This window comes from Coenobita brevimanus, chromosome 68 (assembly GCF_032717465.1).
Source record: "Coenobita brevimanus isolate Jiangsu-jjx chromosome 68, ASM3271746v2, whole genome shotgun sequence".
In the NCBI taxonomy this organism is placed as follows: Eukaryota; Metazoa; Arthropoda; class Malacostraca; order Decapoda; family Coenobitidae; genus Coenobita; species Coenobita brevimanus.
This window is the reverse complement of record NC_137021.1, coordinates 20737554-20756104: the sequence shown is the minus strand read 5'-3', so window position 1 is coordinate 20756104 and position 18551 is coordinate 20737554. Positions and strand designations below refer to the sequence as shown.

The 18551-nt window shown below is 39.7% G+C and overlaps 1 non-coding gene across 1 annotated transcript; it reads left to right on the top strand.

The window, feature by feature from the left end:
* Positions 1-17989: 17989 nt before the first annotated feature.
* LOC145405963 (5S ribosomal RNA) lies at positions 17990-18108 on the top strand. The gene has a single exon (XR_013898491.1). It is a non-coding gene; the product is annotated as a 5S ribosomal RNA (ribosomal RNA).
* Positions 18109-18551: the final 443 nt, after the last annotated feature.

Sequence of the window (18551 nt, the reverse complement as noted above, 5' to 3'; positions counted from 1 at the left end):
TTTGGGTTTTATAACCGTCCATTACTCTTGTATAAATGAAACGACTGTGTGTATTACATCTGTCTGTTTTGCCTTTGTCGGTGTATATGCTCGTCAATGGAGGTATTCACCGTCGTGGAAAATGTTAGCTTCTAGTCTTTCATTTACCCGTTGTGTGTGTGTGTGTGTGTGTGTGTGTGTGTGTGTGTGTGTGTGTGTGTGTGTGTGTGTGTGTGGTCTTACCTTACGTAACTGTTCTTAACTAATTTTTCTTTTTTAATGAGTCAAGCTCGTACTGTCCCGTGTTTTGAACCGTTTTTATCATAAATATCTTTAAATTTTTATGAAGAGTTTCGGTAGTGCATTCCACGAATCAATTGCTCTATTTCGGAAACTGAATTTATTTAGGTCATCATCTCCTCTCTTTTCATATATATATATATTTTTTGCAGTGTCCTCTTGATGTTGCTTTCCCATAGGTTATATACTCATGTATGTCAAATTTCTCTTTTCCTGTGATGCATTTATATAACATAGTCATGTTTCCTCATTTACTTCTCTCACGTAATGTTGGTAGGTTTCATTTTTCTAGTCTTTCTTCATAGCTTAGATCTCTCAAGCTTGGAGCCCATCTTGTAGCAGCCCTTTGTATCTTTTTAATCTTATCTGTGTGTTTATTGAGACGTGGATTCCAGGGGCGGACTCAGGATTTTTTGGGGGGATGTTACCCAAATTTTTGTTGTTATTATTCAGGATCCCTTTTGTCTCAATCAATCAATCAATCAGTCATTTCCTGTGGCATCCCATGGGATGCATAGGGCCTCGATGAACTCTCTCCACCAATATTTGTCTCTTGCCATCTCCTTCAGGTTCCATCAACACTCCTCTCCTGCTTCTGGTTTCATTGTCCTCAACCAGGTTTCCCTCGGCCTAACTCTACCTCTTCTTCCTCTAGCAGTCCACTCTGGCACATCCTGTATTAAACTGCCTTCTTTTTTTGTATATGTGCCCCAACCACTTCCAGCGAGACAGTCTCACATATTCATTAACTGGTTCCACTCTCATAATATCCCTTACGGTACTCTTTCATTTGTAACTCTGTCTTGCCACTTTACCCCAAGAATCCTTCTCAGTATTATATTCTCAAATCCTAATACTTTCTGATCTGTTGCAATTGTACTGTACCATGACTCATGCCCATAAATTAAAATTGGTCTAAACCTGGACTTGTAAATTTTCACTTTAGTATGCACCGAAAGCATATTATTATTCCAAACAGATTTCAACATTCCAAAGCTCGCCAAGCCTGTCTAATCCTCTCCTCAATTTCATTGTTTAATGATCCATTAGATGATACAATCGTTCCCAGATATTTAAATTTTTCTACATTCTTCACCACATTATTCCCAATTACACAATCGATTTGGTTCTCCATGTTCATATTAATAATTTCAGTCTTTCCACAATTTATTACCAATCCCACTTTTTCTCCTTCCTCCACCAGACAATCAAGCACCCTCTCCATCTCGTAAATACTTCCGCAAATCAGTACAATATCATCAGCATAGTCCAAATCCATCAGCTTCTTATTTTCTTTCCAGTTAATTACTGCACCAGTTCTCCTTACAACCTTTCTCCTAACATAATCCATAACCAAAACAAACAGAGATGGCGAAAGAACTCCTCCTTGAATCACTCCTGACCTAACTTCAAATGAATCACTCAAAGAACCACTCACCATTACCTTACGAAAAGTACCTTCATGCAGGATTCTAATAATATTTACAAACTTTGCTGGTATACCATAGAATCTCATAATTTTTAACATAGCTCCACGTGAAACACTATTAAACGCCTTTTCAAAATCCACAAAACACATACAAAGTGGCATTTTCATCTCATTAGCTTGTTGCATTAGATGCCTTACAATAAAAATCTGATCATTACAACCTCGACCCTTTCTAAATCCCGCTTGTTCTTCTCTTAAAATTTTATCAATTACTGGCTCTATTCTGTTCAGCAAGATTTTGGAAAAGACTTTTGCAACTACAGGTGTCAAATTTATCCCCCTCCAATTGCCACACACACTTAGATCTCCCTGTTTTTGGTATTTTTATAATCATTCCATTTTTCCATTCTTCTGGAAATCCACCATTATCCCAAACCACATTAAAAAGTTTCAAAAGCGCATTAATAAACTCATCATTTTCCACCTTAAGCATTTCAGGAAATATTCCATCCTCTCCTGGGGCCTTAAAATTCTTTAACTCCTTTATAGATTTTGTTACCTCTTCCAAGGTTATATCGCCTGTTTCTATCTGCAAATCTCTCTCGGCTGGCAAAATGTCCTCTTCAGCTGGGATTGGTCTATTTAGAACAGATTCAAAATGCTCTTTCCACCTTCCTTTTATATCCAAATCTTTAGTCATCAAATTACCATTTCTATCTCGTACAGGTATTTCCTTCCTTCTCTTTTCAGTCCCAGTTAACTCCTTTATGGCCTGATACGCTGCTCTTGTGCTCTGACCGTCATTTTTACTTAATTTAATTTCTGTCTCTGATGCCTTTTCATCATATAGCCTCCTCTTATCACGTCTAACGAGTCTTTTTACTTCAGAATGTAAACTCCAGTACTTTGCTATAAGTACTTCAACTACCTGACCATCAACATGTTGTTCTTCACTTCTTAACTTCGCCTCTTTCCTTTTCTGAATTGCATTCCATGTTTCATCTGACATCCACTTTTTCCTTCTCGCTTATCCCTTTTTCTTAATGGTAACCTTAGCACTCTCATGCAAAACCTCTTTTACCTCTCTCCACATTTGATTAATATCATTGTCTTCAGATTCTGTCAAAGGCTGCAGGACTTGAAACGTGTTCCTACGTTCCCACCGAAAATTTTCCCTTGTGTTCTCATCACGTCTCAGCTCATCAAAATCATAATTATTACCTCCTGTACAATTACCATTAACGTTTCTCTTAAGTTATATTATAATCTTTGACACAATAAGTTGATGATCACTACCTATATCTGCCCCCCTCCTTACGCAAACATCCTGCAAATAACTCCTATGCCTTCTGCTAATTTCAATGTGGTCAATCTGGTTACAGTATTTATCGCATGGTGAAATCCAAGTAGTCTTATGTATTTTTCTATGCTCAAAGATAGTTCCACCAATTATAAGGTCATTTGCCAAACAAAAGCTTCCAAATCGCATCCCATTTTCGTTTTTTATACCAACACCTTAGCCATACAATCTCAATACCCTATTTTTTTTTTAGGGGACCTGTGGACCCCCTTTGTTTTTCCAGGGCGGTTTCACAAGGTTACTGAGTACTGCAGCGAGGGCCCCCCCCCCTTTTTTTTATTTGCCCTTGGATATTGCAAAAACGGATTAAGTAAAGCTCGAATGATAATTCAGACTCCTGCAGTTTGTTTAGTGTAATACCATTCCTACTTCACACAGAAAACAAGAAACGTATAGTTACATGTGTTTATCATCAGGATGGAGACGTACAATAATTCTCAACAGGCCGTAACAAAATTGATTAAAAAGTCAATTGCAATAATCAAAAACTGTCAAATTGTGGCATGTAATTGGGCTCCATGTTACATACTGAACGAAATAACACATCATTGGGCTCTTAATCACATTCCATTATTTTGTGCTCACCCACCAGCATGGTTGGAGAGAAGATCCACAAATTCCATCCGTTGCCTGTGTTTTCTTGCAAACACATAGATGACTTTTGGATTATCGATGGATACACCATAATGGATATTCATTAAAGCAAGACTGTTTAGGCGTACATTTGTTATCGTGCTCCTGAGCCAAGTCTTCAGCTGACAGATGGCACTAAAGCTATGCTCATTCTCACAGCTGGTCACGGGAGTAGTACATACAAGGCGTAAGATGATCCTGATGTTAGGGAGGAAAAAATACTCATCTGCAAATGCAAAGCATCTTGTGGATTGCTACGTACCTCTTTCCGCCATCCTTTCCATTTCCCCACCCACTTCCTAAGCTCACCTTCTAGTGACTGCTTCTGTGGAAGATCATAGTTGTATGTTACCAGCTGCTGAGTTAACTTCTTGATTCCAAAATCAGATTTCAGGAAAACTGCAGGTACAATCTGCATTCTCTGAATTGTATTCTTCTGGACTGAAGAAAACCTCTCATTCGACTGTTGCTTTAAACTATCAAGTAGTGGGATGGTAACATTGCGTTTGTAGTAGTCTGTTAGAGATTCAGCAGGAGCATTGATTCGGAATGTCCGTCTACCACACCTCATGGGGGTTCTGATTTCCAATTCAAGTGTTCCAGCGATGTCTTTCGCTTTCTCAAAGCATCCATCATGGAAAGAATCTACATCTTCCCTCATTGAACTGACCAAGTGTTTGACACCATCGACACGTTCATGGGCACAGATGATGTCAATTGCTCTGGCTTGTAGTTTCTTACACAGTCCTTTCGTAGCCGACAATACTTTACTGGTTACAATGAGTGAGAACACAATCCCAAACTGTGTAATAGGCAGGCACAAGCTTCGAGCAGCACTGATATTTTTCCTTTTCTACTCATTGGCTGTTGTCATCATATCCTCCAAGCATACTATGATTGTAGGCAGCAGATCCAGGAAAACTTCCTTAGCATCATGACGTTTGATCCAAAGTGTTCTGCAAATATCGAGTAGGTTGGTTCTGTTGGTTTGGCAGTCATCAGACCTCTTTATGAAGCCCTCCAGATGATTCTGGCGTTTTAGAGTTATTAACAAATCTGCTGGCTTCACTGATAACGGTCATCATATTGGACACTGGTATGACTTTGCAAGACTTCATTAAGCATAAGTTCAATTGATGGGGGTCGCAGTGAATGTAAATCGCCTTTGGCTTTACTTCCAAAACACGAATAGCTGCACCATGTAATTTTCCTGCCATGTTGCCTGCTCCATTATATGATTGCCCACAGAGATTCGCCATATGGAGTCCAAGTTTGTCTGTTATAGTGTATATTATTTTGTCAGCAATGGCACGTCCAGTTGTTCCAGTATCACACTCAACAAACTCCATGAACGCTTCTTGGATGTTGTCGAGGGAATTCACATAGCTCACAGCCAAGCTGAGCTGTTCATAGTTGGATATATCTGCTGCCTAATCTGCACAAGTCGAGAAAAAAACGAGCATTTTTTATGTCAATGATGAAAGTATCCTGTATTTGCCAACCAGTGATAAAAATCAGTTCATTCTGGACTATCTTCGATGTGTAGACGGGATTCCCATTGTATTTCAGCAAATGACTCGAGAGTTGATCGTCACCGCCTCAGGCTCGATATCTCAAGAAGCTTAAGTTTCCAGGATTTCGGTCTGGTTCTTTGAAGATATCTTTATCTAAATTTTCACGTCCACGAAGTGCCGCATTCTGCTTCCCACAAAGAATGATTATGTCAATAATAGACTCCAACAACTTCCTGTTTGTGGCAATTCTCTCTTGCTGTGGCAGAAACCAACTGCACATTAACAGCAGGTTCCGCTGTTCCATCACACTGATGAAATCCTGATCTCTCTGCTGGGTTTCCATGTGATATGAGAGGCCACTGTGTGCTTTCAAGTCACTGTTCCCCTTATGGTACATGTTCCACTATTGTGTCACAAACTTTCCACACGGAGTACCCTTCCCGAATAAACAACAGTATTTACACAGAGCATCAGCAGAAGCATTAGAATACACTATCTAAGGGTAATTTATGGTCCACTTTTCCTGGAAACAAACACACACACACACACACACACACACACACACACACACACACACACAGTTAATCAGGAAAGAATGGTGTTGCCCTGGCAACTGGGGCAACACCCCTGTGTCCGACTCTGGATTGCAGACTACAGATGCATACTCCAGAGTTTGTCTAATAAATGGAGTAATTATTTTTCTCAGCATGTCTTCATTTATATATGTGAGTTCTACTCACATATTTACAAGCAGTGTGTACATGTTCATTACTCTCTCATTTATATGGTCAGCCGATGATAGTCAGTTATTGATGATCATTTCTACATCCTTTTCCTTTTTTGATGTGTGTAGGGTTGAACTTCCTAACTTATAATCCCTGTCTGGTCTTTTTTCACTTTTACCATACTTGATTACATGACGTTTCTCCACACTGAATTCCATTTGCCATCTACTGCCCCATTCATGTAGTTTATTTCATAAACAACCTAGCAAGGTACCGATGATATTTAAGAGGACAGAACAGTTTTTAAGATTTTTAGTTTAAAATAATTTCTACCTACAGTCTGGCATCTCCCTGTTATTGTGATTCGCCCGGCACCTGTCTGTGCTACTCAGCCAATTCCTTAAAGCTCTGATTATTAAATAAATACTTTCTTTGGACTTCGCCTTTTCGCATTTACTTGCTCTACAATATTAAGTCATCTCTAATTTAGCTTAGTACCGAGCTTGTCTCATTTTTTGATACACTTTGGCATTGGTTGCAGCAGAGCAGAGCAGAGTGCAGCAACACACGTCTCCTCTTCAACGTTTACACAGTGTGTGTGCGTTCTTACCTAATTGTTCTTACCTAATTGTATCTTTACAGGAATGAGTCAAGCTCGTACTGTCCCGTGTCTTAAACCATATTTATCGTACATATCCTTAAATTTGTGAATTGTTTTAGCACACACTATTTCATTCGGTAGTGCATTCCATTGATCAATTGCTCTGTTTGGGAAACTGAATTTCCTTACGTCTTTATCACCTCTCTTCTTATGCAATTTTTTGCAGTGTCCTCTTGCTGATGCTTCTCCATATGTTAAGTAATCATTTATGTCTATTTTCTCCTTTCCTGATATGAATTTATATAGCATTACCATGTCACCTCTTTTCCTTCTCTCCTGTAGTGTTGGTAGATTCAGTTTATTTAGTCTTTCTTCGTAGCTTAGGTCCCTTAAGCTTGGTATCCATCTTGTAGCGGCCCTTTGAACTTTTTCAATCTTGTCTAAGTGCTTTTTGATATGAGGACTCCAGACTACTGATGCATATTCCAGGGTTGGTCTAATGAATGATGTTATTATCCTTCTTAGCATGTCTTCATTTATGTATGTGAATGCTATTCTCATATTTGCAAGCAGTGTATACATGTTCCGTACCTTCTCGCTGATGTGGTCAGCCGGAGATAGTCTGTTATTGATAATCACACCTAGGTCTTTCTCTCTTTCTGATGTGTATAGGGTTTTATTTCCTAACTTATAATCCCAATCAGGTCTTTTTCCACTTTTACCAAACTTGATTACATGACACTTGTCCACATTGAATTCCATTTGCCATGTACTACTCCATTCATGAAGTTTATTTAATTCTTCTTTTAGCTCTTTACAAGAGTCTGTGTTAGTAATTCTTCTTTGTATTTTTGGATCATCTGCAAACATATTCAGATAGCTCTCGTTTCCATTGTTACTGTTTATATCATTTATATACACTAAAAACATGATTGGTGCCAGCACTGAACCCTGTGGTACTCCACTAGTCACTTCTTTCCATGATGAGTAGTTTCCTCTTAGTACTGTCCTCATTTCTCTTTTTATGAGAAAGTCTTGCATCCAACAAAACAGTTTGCCTCGAATTCCTCCTTGATGGTACGGTTTCCATAAAAGTTTTTGGTGTGGTACTGTGTCAAAAGCTTTCTTGAAATCTAAATAGATACTGTCCCCCATCCTTCCCTTTCCTGTATTGTGTTTGTTACTCTGTCATAGTAGCTCAACAGATTAGTAACACATGATTATCCTTTTCTGAAACCAAACTGTCTTTCTGTTATCATACTGTGTTCTTCTAGATGATTTGCCCAAGCTTTTCTTATAAGTTTTTCTAATACCTTGCTTACAACACTGGTCAGTGATACTGGTCGGTAGTTGAGTGGATTTTGTCTATTTCCTTTCTTGAATAAGGGGACAATATTTGCTTTTTTCCAAATATCAGGTAGTTTACCTTGACTCAAGGATTTCTTGAAAATTAAAAATAATGGTTTACTTAACTCCTTTGCACATTCTCGTAACACCCAACATGAAATTTCATCAGGACCACTTGCTTTTCCTCTGTCTAATCTACTTAACTCCTCCTGTATTACTTTTTCTGCTATTTGTATATCTGGTAGTATGTGTGGACATGCGTGTTCCACATAGTCCCTCTCAAAATTTTTTTCTTCTGCAAAAACTAACTGGAAATTCTTATTTAGTGCTTCACAAATATCCTTCTCTTGTGTATAAGTGATTCCCTCGTCCGTAATGGATTGTATTATATCTTTTACTTTAGTTTTGCTTCTGATATAACTGTAAAACAGCTTTGGTTGATCACTACTTTTATTTATTATATCCTCCTCAAACTGTTTTTGGGCTTCCCTCCTTATTCTTGTATAGTCATTTCTTGCCTGTTTGTAATTATTATACGCCCTTTCACTATTGTGTCTTCTGTATCTATTCCACAACAAATCTCTTCTTTCTTTTGATTTTTTACATTCTGTATTGAACTATTTCTGTATTTTCTTATCTGCTTCTTTGTGCTGTGGGATGTACTTCTGGACTCCTATTTCATAAAATTCACAAAATTTTTTATATACAGCATTTAAATCTTGTCCTCTAAGCTCATTTTCCCAATCAACTTCTAAGAAATACTTCTTTAGGTCTTGATAATTTCCCTTTTTATAGTTTAGGCTCTTTTTGTAACTATCATTGCTGTTTACTATGTCATATGCTATCCTGAAGTTATAATTTAGTACTGCATGATCGCTTTTGCCGAGTGGAGGGTGATAAATTAAACTGTCAATATCATTTTCTTGCCTTGTAAATATTAGATCTAGCACTGAAGGTACATCAAGTCCTCTTTTTCTGGTGGTTTCCCTCACATGTTGCGTTAAGAAAAACTCTTGTACGAGATCGAACAGCTATCTTGGCTATTTATATCTAGAGTATTCCAATTTATATTTGTACTGAAGTCCCCAGTTAGTATAATTCTTCCCGATTTCTCTTCCATTTTATGTAGCAATGATCTTACACTCTGAATTGTACTCTCTGCCAGGTCCTCATATTCGTCTCTTTCCCATGTGTTTGTTCTGGGTGGCATGTACAAATTGGCTACAATTACTTTACCTTCAGGTGTGTCGACCTCTTCTGCAATCAGTTCTACTTGTGATGGTATATCTAGTTTTATTTCCTTGACTTTTTGATTTTTCTTAGTTAATATTATAATTCCTCCTCCTTTTTTTAAATATCTGTCTCTTCTCCATATATTGTATTCCTCTAAGTTTAGTATGTCGTTTGATATCCTTGGTATTAATTTTGTTTCAGTTAGGCATATTATTTGTGGTTCATTTTCTCTGACATAATCATTCATCTCTAGTAATTTAGATACCATTCCATCCACATTTGAGTACATCAACTTTATCATCTTGTTTATATACTTGTCGTGACATGGTTCTTCTACTTTCCTCCTTTTTCTTCCATCCTGTTTTAGTACCACTTTCGTACCTGCAATCCTATTACTTTGTAAAAAAATTTCTTCTTCTCCTCTTCTGATCTTCCCTCATTTTTTGTTTTTGCTTCCTCCCTTTTCTCTTTCAGTAATTCCAGTTCCTTTTGTGTTAGGCATCTTTTTATCCATAAATTTTTGAACTCCTCTTTTTCCTTAAGATTCTTTGCATTTTTTAGTATCTCTTCCACAGTGTTTACACTCTGGAAAATCACCTTTAGAGGTCTTGTCTTGCTTTTCTCGTATTTCGCTAACCTTTTGTGTTCCTCTATGTCTTTACTACAGATTTCCTCTGATACTTCTTTCAGTAAGCTCATTACATTTGCCATCTCCTTTTTGTCTCTTGTGATCTTGTTTTTAACTTCTTCCTCTTCTATACCAGTGATTACTATTGATTTGTTTATCTCTACTGAATCTCTGACTAACTTTGGATTGTTTTGGATTATTCTTTTCACCTCCTTTTTAATGCTTTTTTCCTCCACCCTTGTTTCTAAGTCTTTCTTTACTTTCACCATTTCAGCATACGTGGTTTCTACATCATTTTTGTAGCTTTGCACAGCTTCATTCACTTGTGTTATCTTCTCCTCAATATCACTGCTCTGGTCAATAAGACTGCTAACTTGCCTAATTATCTCTGTGTCATTTTTGAACTCTTCCATAACACTCTCGTGATTGACTACTGTACTTGCCATTTCACTCATTTTCTTCCTAAGTGTACTCAATTCCACTGTTAGTTCACTGATTGTTGTGTCTTTCTTATTGGCCTCCCTTCCTATTTTTTCTATTTCTTCCTTTTGCAAGTGCATCTGCTTCTTTATTTCATCAATTTCATTTTTGAAAGCCATTTCTAGTTTGTTTACACGTTCAACCAGTCTATTGTGAGTCTCTACTTCAACCAGTTCTTGGTAGAAATCATCATTTTGCTTTTTACCTTTATCCCTTTTCTTTTCCAAATTTGTTTTACTGAAGTATGTATCCATTTTGCAATACTTAAAGTGAAGAGCATGTACTTACAATCTCCGTGTTGTTGTTGTTGTTGTTGTTGTTGTTGTTGTGTGTGTGTGTGTGTGTGTGTGTGTGTGTGTGTGTGTGTGTGTGTGTGTGTGTGTAGTAAGTTTCAATGGGTTCTAATCTGGGAGGCAGCAAATCTATAATGATGCGGGATTACTCATACAATAACTTTCGTCTTACCACATCAATGAGCTTCACTTGTCAAGATTCATGTATTTGTACTTTCTGTCTTAGCCGCTTATTAGCCAGTGGTTTCTCTTTAGAACGTAACTCCAATAACCTAGAACCTGATGTAAAGTATTCTGAACCATATCAAGAGAGACCTCCTTCCAGTAAATTAAGAATTTTAAAAACTGTTCTGTCCTCTCAAGTATCTTCGGTACCTTGCTAGGTTGTTTATGAAGGTGTAATAACACCTTACACCTACTCTCTTAAAATACTACAGGTAGAATTTTTCATTTCGTAGGCAGTATCTTTATTGCAAATTTTTTTCTTATTCTTGGCCCCCATTATGTAAATAAGAAAAAAAATATTATACATATTTTTGTCAATACTCTTTTCACTCATAGGCTCATTATCTCATAAGCACAACTATGTGGTGCTTTCTCTCTCTCTCTCTCTCTCTCTCTCTCTCTCTCTCTCTCTCTCTCTCACAACAAAAACATCTTGCACATGGCCAGAAATGCAATTACCATAGGCGATCAACAACAGTGATTTTTACTGTGAACTGAGTTGAGGACAACTACATTCTGTGTCAATGATTAGCTACCGGAACCAGTGACCATGTATTTCTTAATGCCTTTCATGTAGAAGTAAAAAACATATTTCAGGCTTTAAGTTATGCTGAGTGTGACATTGTCGAATTCAGTCATACACTAACAAAAGTGTGAATGGAATCAGCGGTTGTTGTAGGAAAAGCTAAAATTACGAAAGTCAAAAATCATAAAAAATAAAAGACCCATGAAGAGGAGGAAGGAAGGGTAAGTAAAAACAGAATGATGAAATGGAAAGAGCACAAATAAATAAACTGATCAATAAGAAACAGAGAGGAAAAAAAAGACGGAGAAACATGGATCACATCAAACAAACGATCAGAAAAGAAAAAAAGTCTGAAACAGGTCCGAAGCAAAAATGCACTACGAACGCAACAAATTATAACACCGAAAGACAAAATACGTGAAATCATTAAGTGTCGAGAGGAGATGGTGAAGAGAACTGAAGAATTTTACAAAGAAATTTGTGCAGTTGAGGCAGTAATGGTATTACTGTAGCAACAGTCGAGCAGGGCAGTACTCCCATAGTGGATGGAAAGCTGACGACAGGGAGAGCTGGAGCCATCGAGATTAGTTCCTGACTATCCTCCTTTGCTGTATTTTTTCAGTGTTTCAGTAACGCAGACAGCAGGCCAGCATGCTCTCCAATACAAGTTTCTCTAACTGTCAACACCAAACTACGTGCACATCACACACACTACACTTCCTATTCAAAATTTGCACCAAAATGGCATCTAATAACCAAACCTCGGAGTCCACGGGGGGTTGGGGGAGACCATAAATGCCTCCACCATCCGCCTTTCTCCCGAGTTGCCTGGAACAACTGTCTGACTCACTTCTACATTTCTGCAACATTCGTGGCCTTTCCTCCAACTTTCTCTCTGTTGAGCACCACCTCTCCTCCTCTAAACCTCACCATCTCTTCTTAACTGAGACTCAACTGTTTGAGGCAACTGTTAGCAAACCCTTCTCTATATCCTCCTATTCTCTATACTCATTTCAAAGCCAAAGGCGGCTGTTGTGTTTATGTATGCAACAACTTATCTTGCTTTCGTGTTCTTGAACTCGATTCTTCTGAATTATCTACTCTTTGGCATGAGCTTTCCTGTCATTCTCTGACTAAATATATCTGTGCTGTTTACTTACCTCCTAATTCTACCAGCTATGGAAAATTCTTCGACTATCTTACTTCTACGATGGAACACATCCTATCTTTTTTTCTTTCTCTGAAATCTCCATTCTAGATTTCAACGTTCACCACCACCTTCGGCTCTCCTCTTCTTTCGCTGATCCACCTGGTGAACATCCCTTCATCTTTTCTATCCTTAATGACCTAGTGCAGCATGTACAGCACCCTACCTGTATCCTTGACTGCCTTGTAGAGAGTTCCAACATACTTGACCTCTTCCTTACAACTAATCCTTCTGCTCGGCCTCTGTTGGCCTCCTCCAACCACAACCTTGTTACCTTAACCTGTCCTGTCGCTCCAGTACGGCCTGTGGACCCACTAATGTTTAATAATATCTAACTCAATCCTACATCATCCTTAAACATACTTAGGGTTTCATTTTCTCGGGATTTATCTTGGAGTTATCATATTACATCTCTTGTAAAATCTGCGTCCAAGAGATTAGGCGTGCAAAGCCGACTACATACTTCTTTACCCCAGCACAGTTGTTGACTTTATACACGGGTTTAAGTCTCCCATGTGTAGAGTACAACTCTCATGTGTGAGGAGGTTCCCCACATACAGTTCTTCTCAACAAGGTGGAGTCTAATTAACTCTCCTCTTTCTTGCTCCCTTCAGTCTGTCTTTTTGCCACACTGTTGCATCTTTATCTCTTTTCTATCGCTACTTCAGTGGTAACAGCTTCTCTGAACTGTCTGCTTGCATCCCTCCATCTGTACGATGGGCGCGTAGCACCCGTCTAGTAACAATCTCTCATCCCTTTTCTGTCCATCTCTCTAATGCACGAGTGATATTCCCAGTCCTTCATTTATGCAATATGTCAACTCTGAGGCTGTCTCCCTCTGTCTATATTTTCTACTTCCTATGATCTACAGTCTTTCAGATGCAGTGTGTTATGACTTCTCGAAATGAACGGTTCTTGAATTAGGCTCTCTGGTGTATTTTTTTTTTTTCTCTTGGAAGGAACAGTTTTCGGGCTCCTCTCCTTTGGCTCCTTCTTCCTCGTATTACAGTGGTTAACTTTTCAGTTGACGCAAATGAAATACCAGAGATAACACCAGAGGAATTAAATTTTTCTCGTAAAAATATGAAAATGCCCCAGAAGAATATGGAAGAGTAGCAGATTTACTTTTAGATGATGGAGTATCAGTTCAAAACCGGCTCGCCTACTTATTACCCAATGTATAAAGAAGAAGGAAATTCCCAAAACATGGTGTAATGCAACGGTTATATTGCTCTATACGTGCAAAAAAGGCGAATCGCAGGATTTTAGTAACCATCGACCTATTAGCTTATTATCAGTTAAATAGAGACTCTTCACTAAATTCCTTACAAATAGAACAAAAAATTTCGAAGAAAGCCAACCTCGTGAACGGGGAGGATTCCGAAGTGGGTATAAGACTACTGATCATCTTCACAGAATGATTCAGCAAACTGAGAAAAAAACAGAATATAATAAACCACTGTGCTTATGTTTTGTCAATTACGAAAAGACTTTCGATTCAGTGGAACACATAGCAATCGTAAACTCACAGCGGGAACAAGGAGTAAACGGGAAGATTGTAAAAGTGCTCGAACTGGCTCAGTTAGGTTGCATACAGAATTAAAAATATATACTGTATGATTGAGAAAATCGTGCGTCAGGGAGATCCAATTCCGCCAAAATTATTTACAGCATGCTTTGAAAGGATTTTCAGAAAGCTTGGATGGGAGAACCAAGGAGTAAAAATAGATGGAGAAAATTTCAACCATAAAAGATTTGCAGATGACATTGTCCTATATCTCAGAACTACCAGAGACATTGCAAGAAATGATAACTGACGAAAATGGAGAAAGCCTTAAAGTAGGGCTTAAGATGAACAGGATTAAAACTAATGTTTAATCCAAATGCATCAAAAAGTGTCATCAAAATAAATGAATAAATTCTTGAAGTAGCTGAGGAGCACAATTACTTGGGAAAAATACTACAACTAACGAAAGACCATGAAAACTAAGTAAAACGACGCAATATTATTAGATGAAAAGCTTTTGGTAAACATAGAGATATCATGAAAAGTAGCTTGACAGTAGGTATGAAACGAAAAGTAGCCTATATAACGAACATATAATTTCTGCTACGACATACATTTGTGAGACCTGGAAACTGGGAAAATCAACAATAAACAAACTAATCCGTTCTCAGTGAGGAATGGAAAAGTCAGTGTTGAGGATATCGTCGAGGAACAAATCAGCATGGGTGAGAGAGTGGACTGAAGACAAAGACATTATTAATGTTAGAAAGGAATAGAAATTGAGATGGGCAGGTCATGTAGCAAGACAAAGGAATAACGGAAGGAGTACGAAGCTGACTTCCTGATCTTCAAGAGACTGTAAACGCAGCAGAAAAAGGCCAAATAGAAGGTGGTAAGATGAAAGAGAGAAGTTTGCAGGCAAAACATGGCAAAGACTGGCCAAAAATACAGTAGTTAAACAGTACATAATATAAACATAATCATACTGTACACACCTAGTGTTGTTATCGATGGAGAGTAGAATACTACACTATGCAGTACTGTGCACTTACAGCAATCTTGTGTGGTCTTTTGGCGAATGGCTCCCACAAAGATTACCCCAGTTCCACCACTTCAGGCTCTATCTCGGCCAAGGGTGCTGGAGTAGCCACTGCAGAATGTGTGATAAAGAGTATGAGGTAGAGATCTTGCGAGGCCTCTGCCTGCAATGAGAACTCGGGCGGTAACATTATCCTTGTAGGGACTGACGAGTGAGATGATGGTACAGTACCATGGCAGAGGTGCCTCTTTGTGACACTGTGCTGTGCCAGAGGTGCCTGGCCGAGGTGAAAAAGCAGTGGCCAAGGTGATACTTGGCTGGGATGAACGAGGCCGACGTGAGGAGGTAGAGGGCTGCGGTGACAGGCCAATGCTGGAAGGTCGAAGGTTGGGGCTATAGAGGACGATGTGAAGAGGTCGACAGCTAGGGCGATGGAGTGGCGGGCGTCACCGGAGGGAAAAGGACGGATGGAGAGTTGCCTGGTGTCTGCAGCTTTATAACTTTTCATCCCCCTTTCGCAGGCACGTGGCCATGCCATCAGTAAAGATGACCTGACAATTGGGTTGCTTGCAGTAGTCGAGAAATACATCCGCCGAATCATGGGCTTGCTTGAACCTCGGGATATCAGCCACATCGTCAAGATCACCCCCTTCCTCCTCACCTGCATCCTCAGTGTCCCCTGCAGTCACAGATTCCACGATTTCCTGCTTGGACATAGTCTGGTACCCAGGGTCTTTCGCATCCACTTCCAGCCAATCGTGGATGGTGTCTTCAGTTATCTGTTCTCGTGCTGCTTCCATCTGCCAGACGAAGTCTTGAGCTTTGAATCTGGTAAAGTCAGCAATAACCTCTTCAGCCATGAGGAGGTTGTTCCAACCATGGTCAAGCGTGAGTGCAGAGAGTTCCCTCCAAGCCAGGGCCCAGTTATAGATCGTAGAAATGAGGTAGTACCGCTTGAGGTTGGCCAAGGTCTTCTCTCCTCTGCTGTCCTCGCCTTGGGTTGCCTCATCCTCATCATCGAGCACGACCACCACATCTTCCATAAATCTCTTCCCATACAGCCACTTCGTTGCCATGGAAATAGCCTGGTCCATTGGTTCCAAGATGAAAGTTGAAGTATGGGGAAAGAACATGACCCTAATATGACCTCCATCTCCAACCAACTCCTTCTCAGGAGGATGAGTAGGAACACTGGCAAGAAAGAGCAGTCTTAACTTGGTCACGGGCAAGGCCAAGACTCTCCATTTGTTAACAGGTAATCATCACAGCGACCGTAGAACCACTCTTTGAAGATCTTGGCTGTGAACCAAGCTATCTGCGAGTGGAAATAAATCACTGGTAGACTATCCATCAGTCTCCAGAGACATCGTGGCTTTTTTGCATGCCCACTATAACAGGTTTCAGACGATGTGAACCTGTTACACTGGCACAACACAAAGCAAAGATAAGCTATTTGCCTACCGTACGACCAGGTATCGACTTCTTCTCATCAGCCAAAATATTAGGACAGACCTGAAGAAGAGACGAGTTTCATTAGCATTATACACCTGGTTGAGACACAGACCTTCTTCATCAGTCAAGTTTTTAAGCTTTGTGCAAAACTCATCAAGCCTACTTCTTCGGTGTCTGCATCCAAAGATTCACCATAAGTACTCTTGTTAGAGACCCCATGTCGAAGTTTGAACTAAGTCAGCAAACCTTCAGAGACCTTGAAATTTGCAATCCCCAGTTGCTCAGTGAACTTGGTGGCTGCAGACTTTAGCTTGACGGGACGCATAAGCACGTCACTGCCATTCTGTTGTCTGAAACACTTCAGGCTGACCTTGTCAAGTTTGCCAAAGCATGGCTTGGCCATCATCTTGTGTGCATTCCATTGAACAGTCCTTGTTCATCCTTACATCCTGCAATGTGGTCTGGGGCATGTTGTAATGCTGGCTCAGCCTTGCTCCATCTTGGGAGTCATCTGCGACGTCTTCTTCATGGAGAAAATGACAAATGCCTCTTAGCAGGTGGTGGAGGAGCCATGGACAAGGCCAACAGAACCTGCAGCAGACAAGGTAGTGCCAGAACAACCACAAACTCAGTCATCATGCAGAACTAGGGTACAGTACTCAGAACACTAAGGCACGAAGCACTGAGTGGCCACAAGGTTAGTCACAGCACTACAGCAACGAGTGGGGCAAGTAGGGCCACAAGCAAAGTCACAGCACAGGGAGGTAGGCACCACGTAAGTCACAATTCACAACACACATTTACATCCACACTACAGTATACAGTAGTCTCAGCATTATGGAACTGAACACTGAAAGGCCACATGGCTAATCACAGCACTTAGCAATGAGCGAGGTTTGTGGGGCCACAAGCAATGTCACAGCACTGGAGGGTAGGCACCATGTAAGTCACAAAATTCCAATGTACATATAAGTCCTCACTATACAGCATTCAGAACACTAGGCTATGTAGCAATGAAAGGCCACAAGGTTTGTTGCAGCACTACAGCAACGAGCAAGGCATAGGAGGCCACGGATCAAGTCAGAGCACTAGGACTGAACCACTGCGTGGGTCACAAAAGCAGAGCCCACACGTACGTCCCCATTACATGGCATCCATGGGAGAGAACGAGAGAGCAACAGTATGCTCAGTGCACTAGATGGGCCACTCCTGCAATGCACTGTGATTGCCTGGTGTGTTGCGGGGGTTTCCCATGCGCTGATTGGGTCCCACATCTGAGCTGGATCACACACTTCGCTGGCAGAAAATGCATAGGACCACTGATCGCTTCCTTTTTCGGTACCGGGTATTGCCAAATTCCACCAGATATGTTTTAATAAAGCCAAGAAAAAAGTGTCAGCTGTTGTATTGGGCTGGATGTTTTGATGATAAAAAACTGAGAGATTACTATATATACTGGTGTGTGTGTCTATATATATATATATATATATATATATATATATATATATATAGCCAACGGCCATACCACGTTGAGTACACCGCTTCCCGTCCGATCAGCGAAGTTAAGCAACGTTGGGTCTGGTTAGTACTTGGATGGGTGACCGCCTGGGAACGCCAGATGCTGTTGGCATAACGTTCTCCCTACGTGTCAAGTGGGATTGGTGGAGGATTAGTGCCCCTCCCTGTAAAATAATTAACTCTTAGCCCTTGGCCACCCCGTTTGGGATACATGGCGTCTGGCAATGAATGAATGAATATATATATATATATATATATATATATATATATATATATATATATATATATATATATATATCCCATTGGAGCCCTGTGTCCGGAATATTGGACAGAACTGGGATTTTTCAAGTCTTTATAAAGTAGGGAACCCCCGGATAGGGACCTATGAGCTTCACGACTATGAGCCGATAGGCAGAGGGCGGTACGCAGTGCCATGCCTTGCCCAGCACCCCTGGGATCGAATGGGATATATAAATATATATATATAAATATATATATATATATATATATATATATATATATATATATATATATATATATATATATATATATATA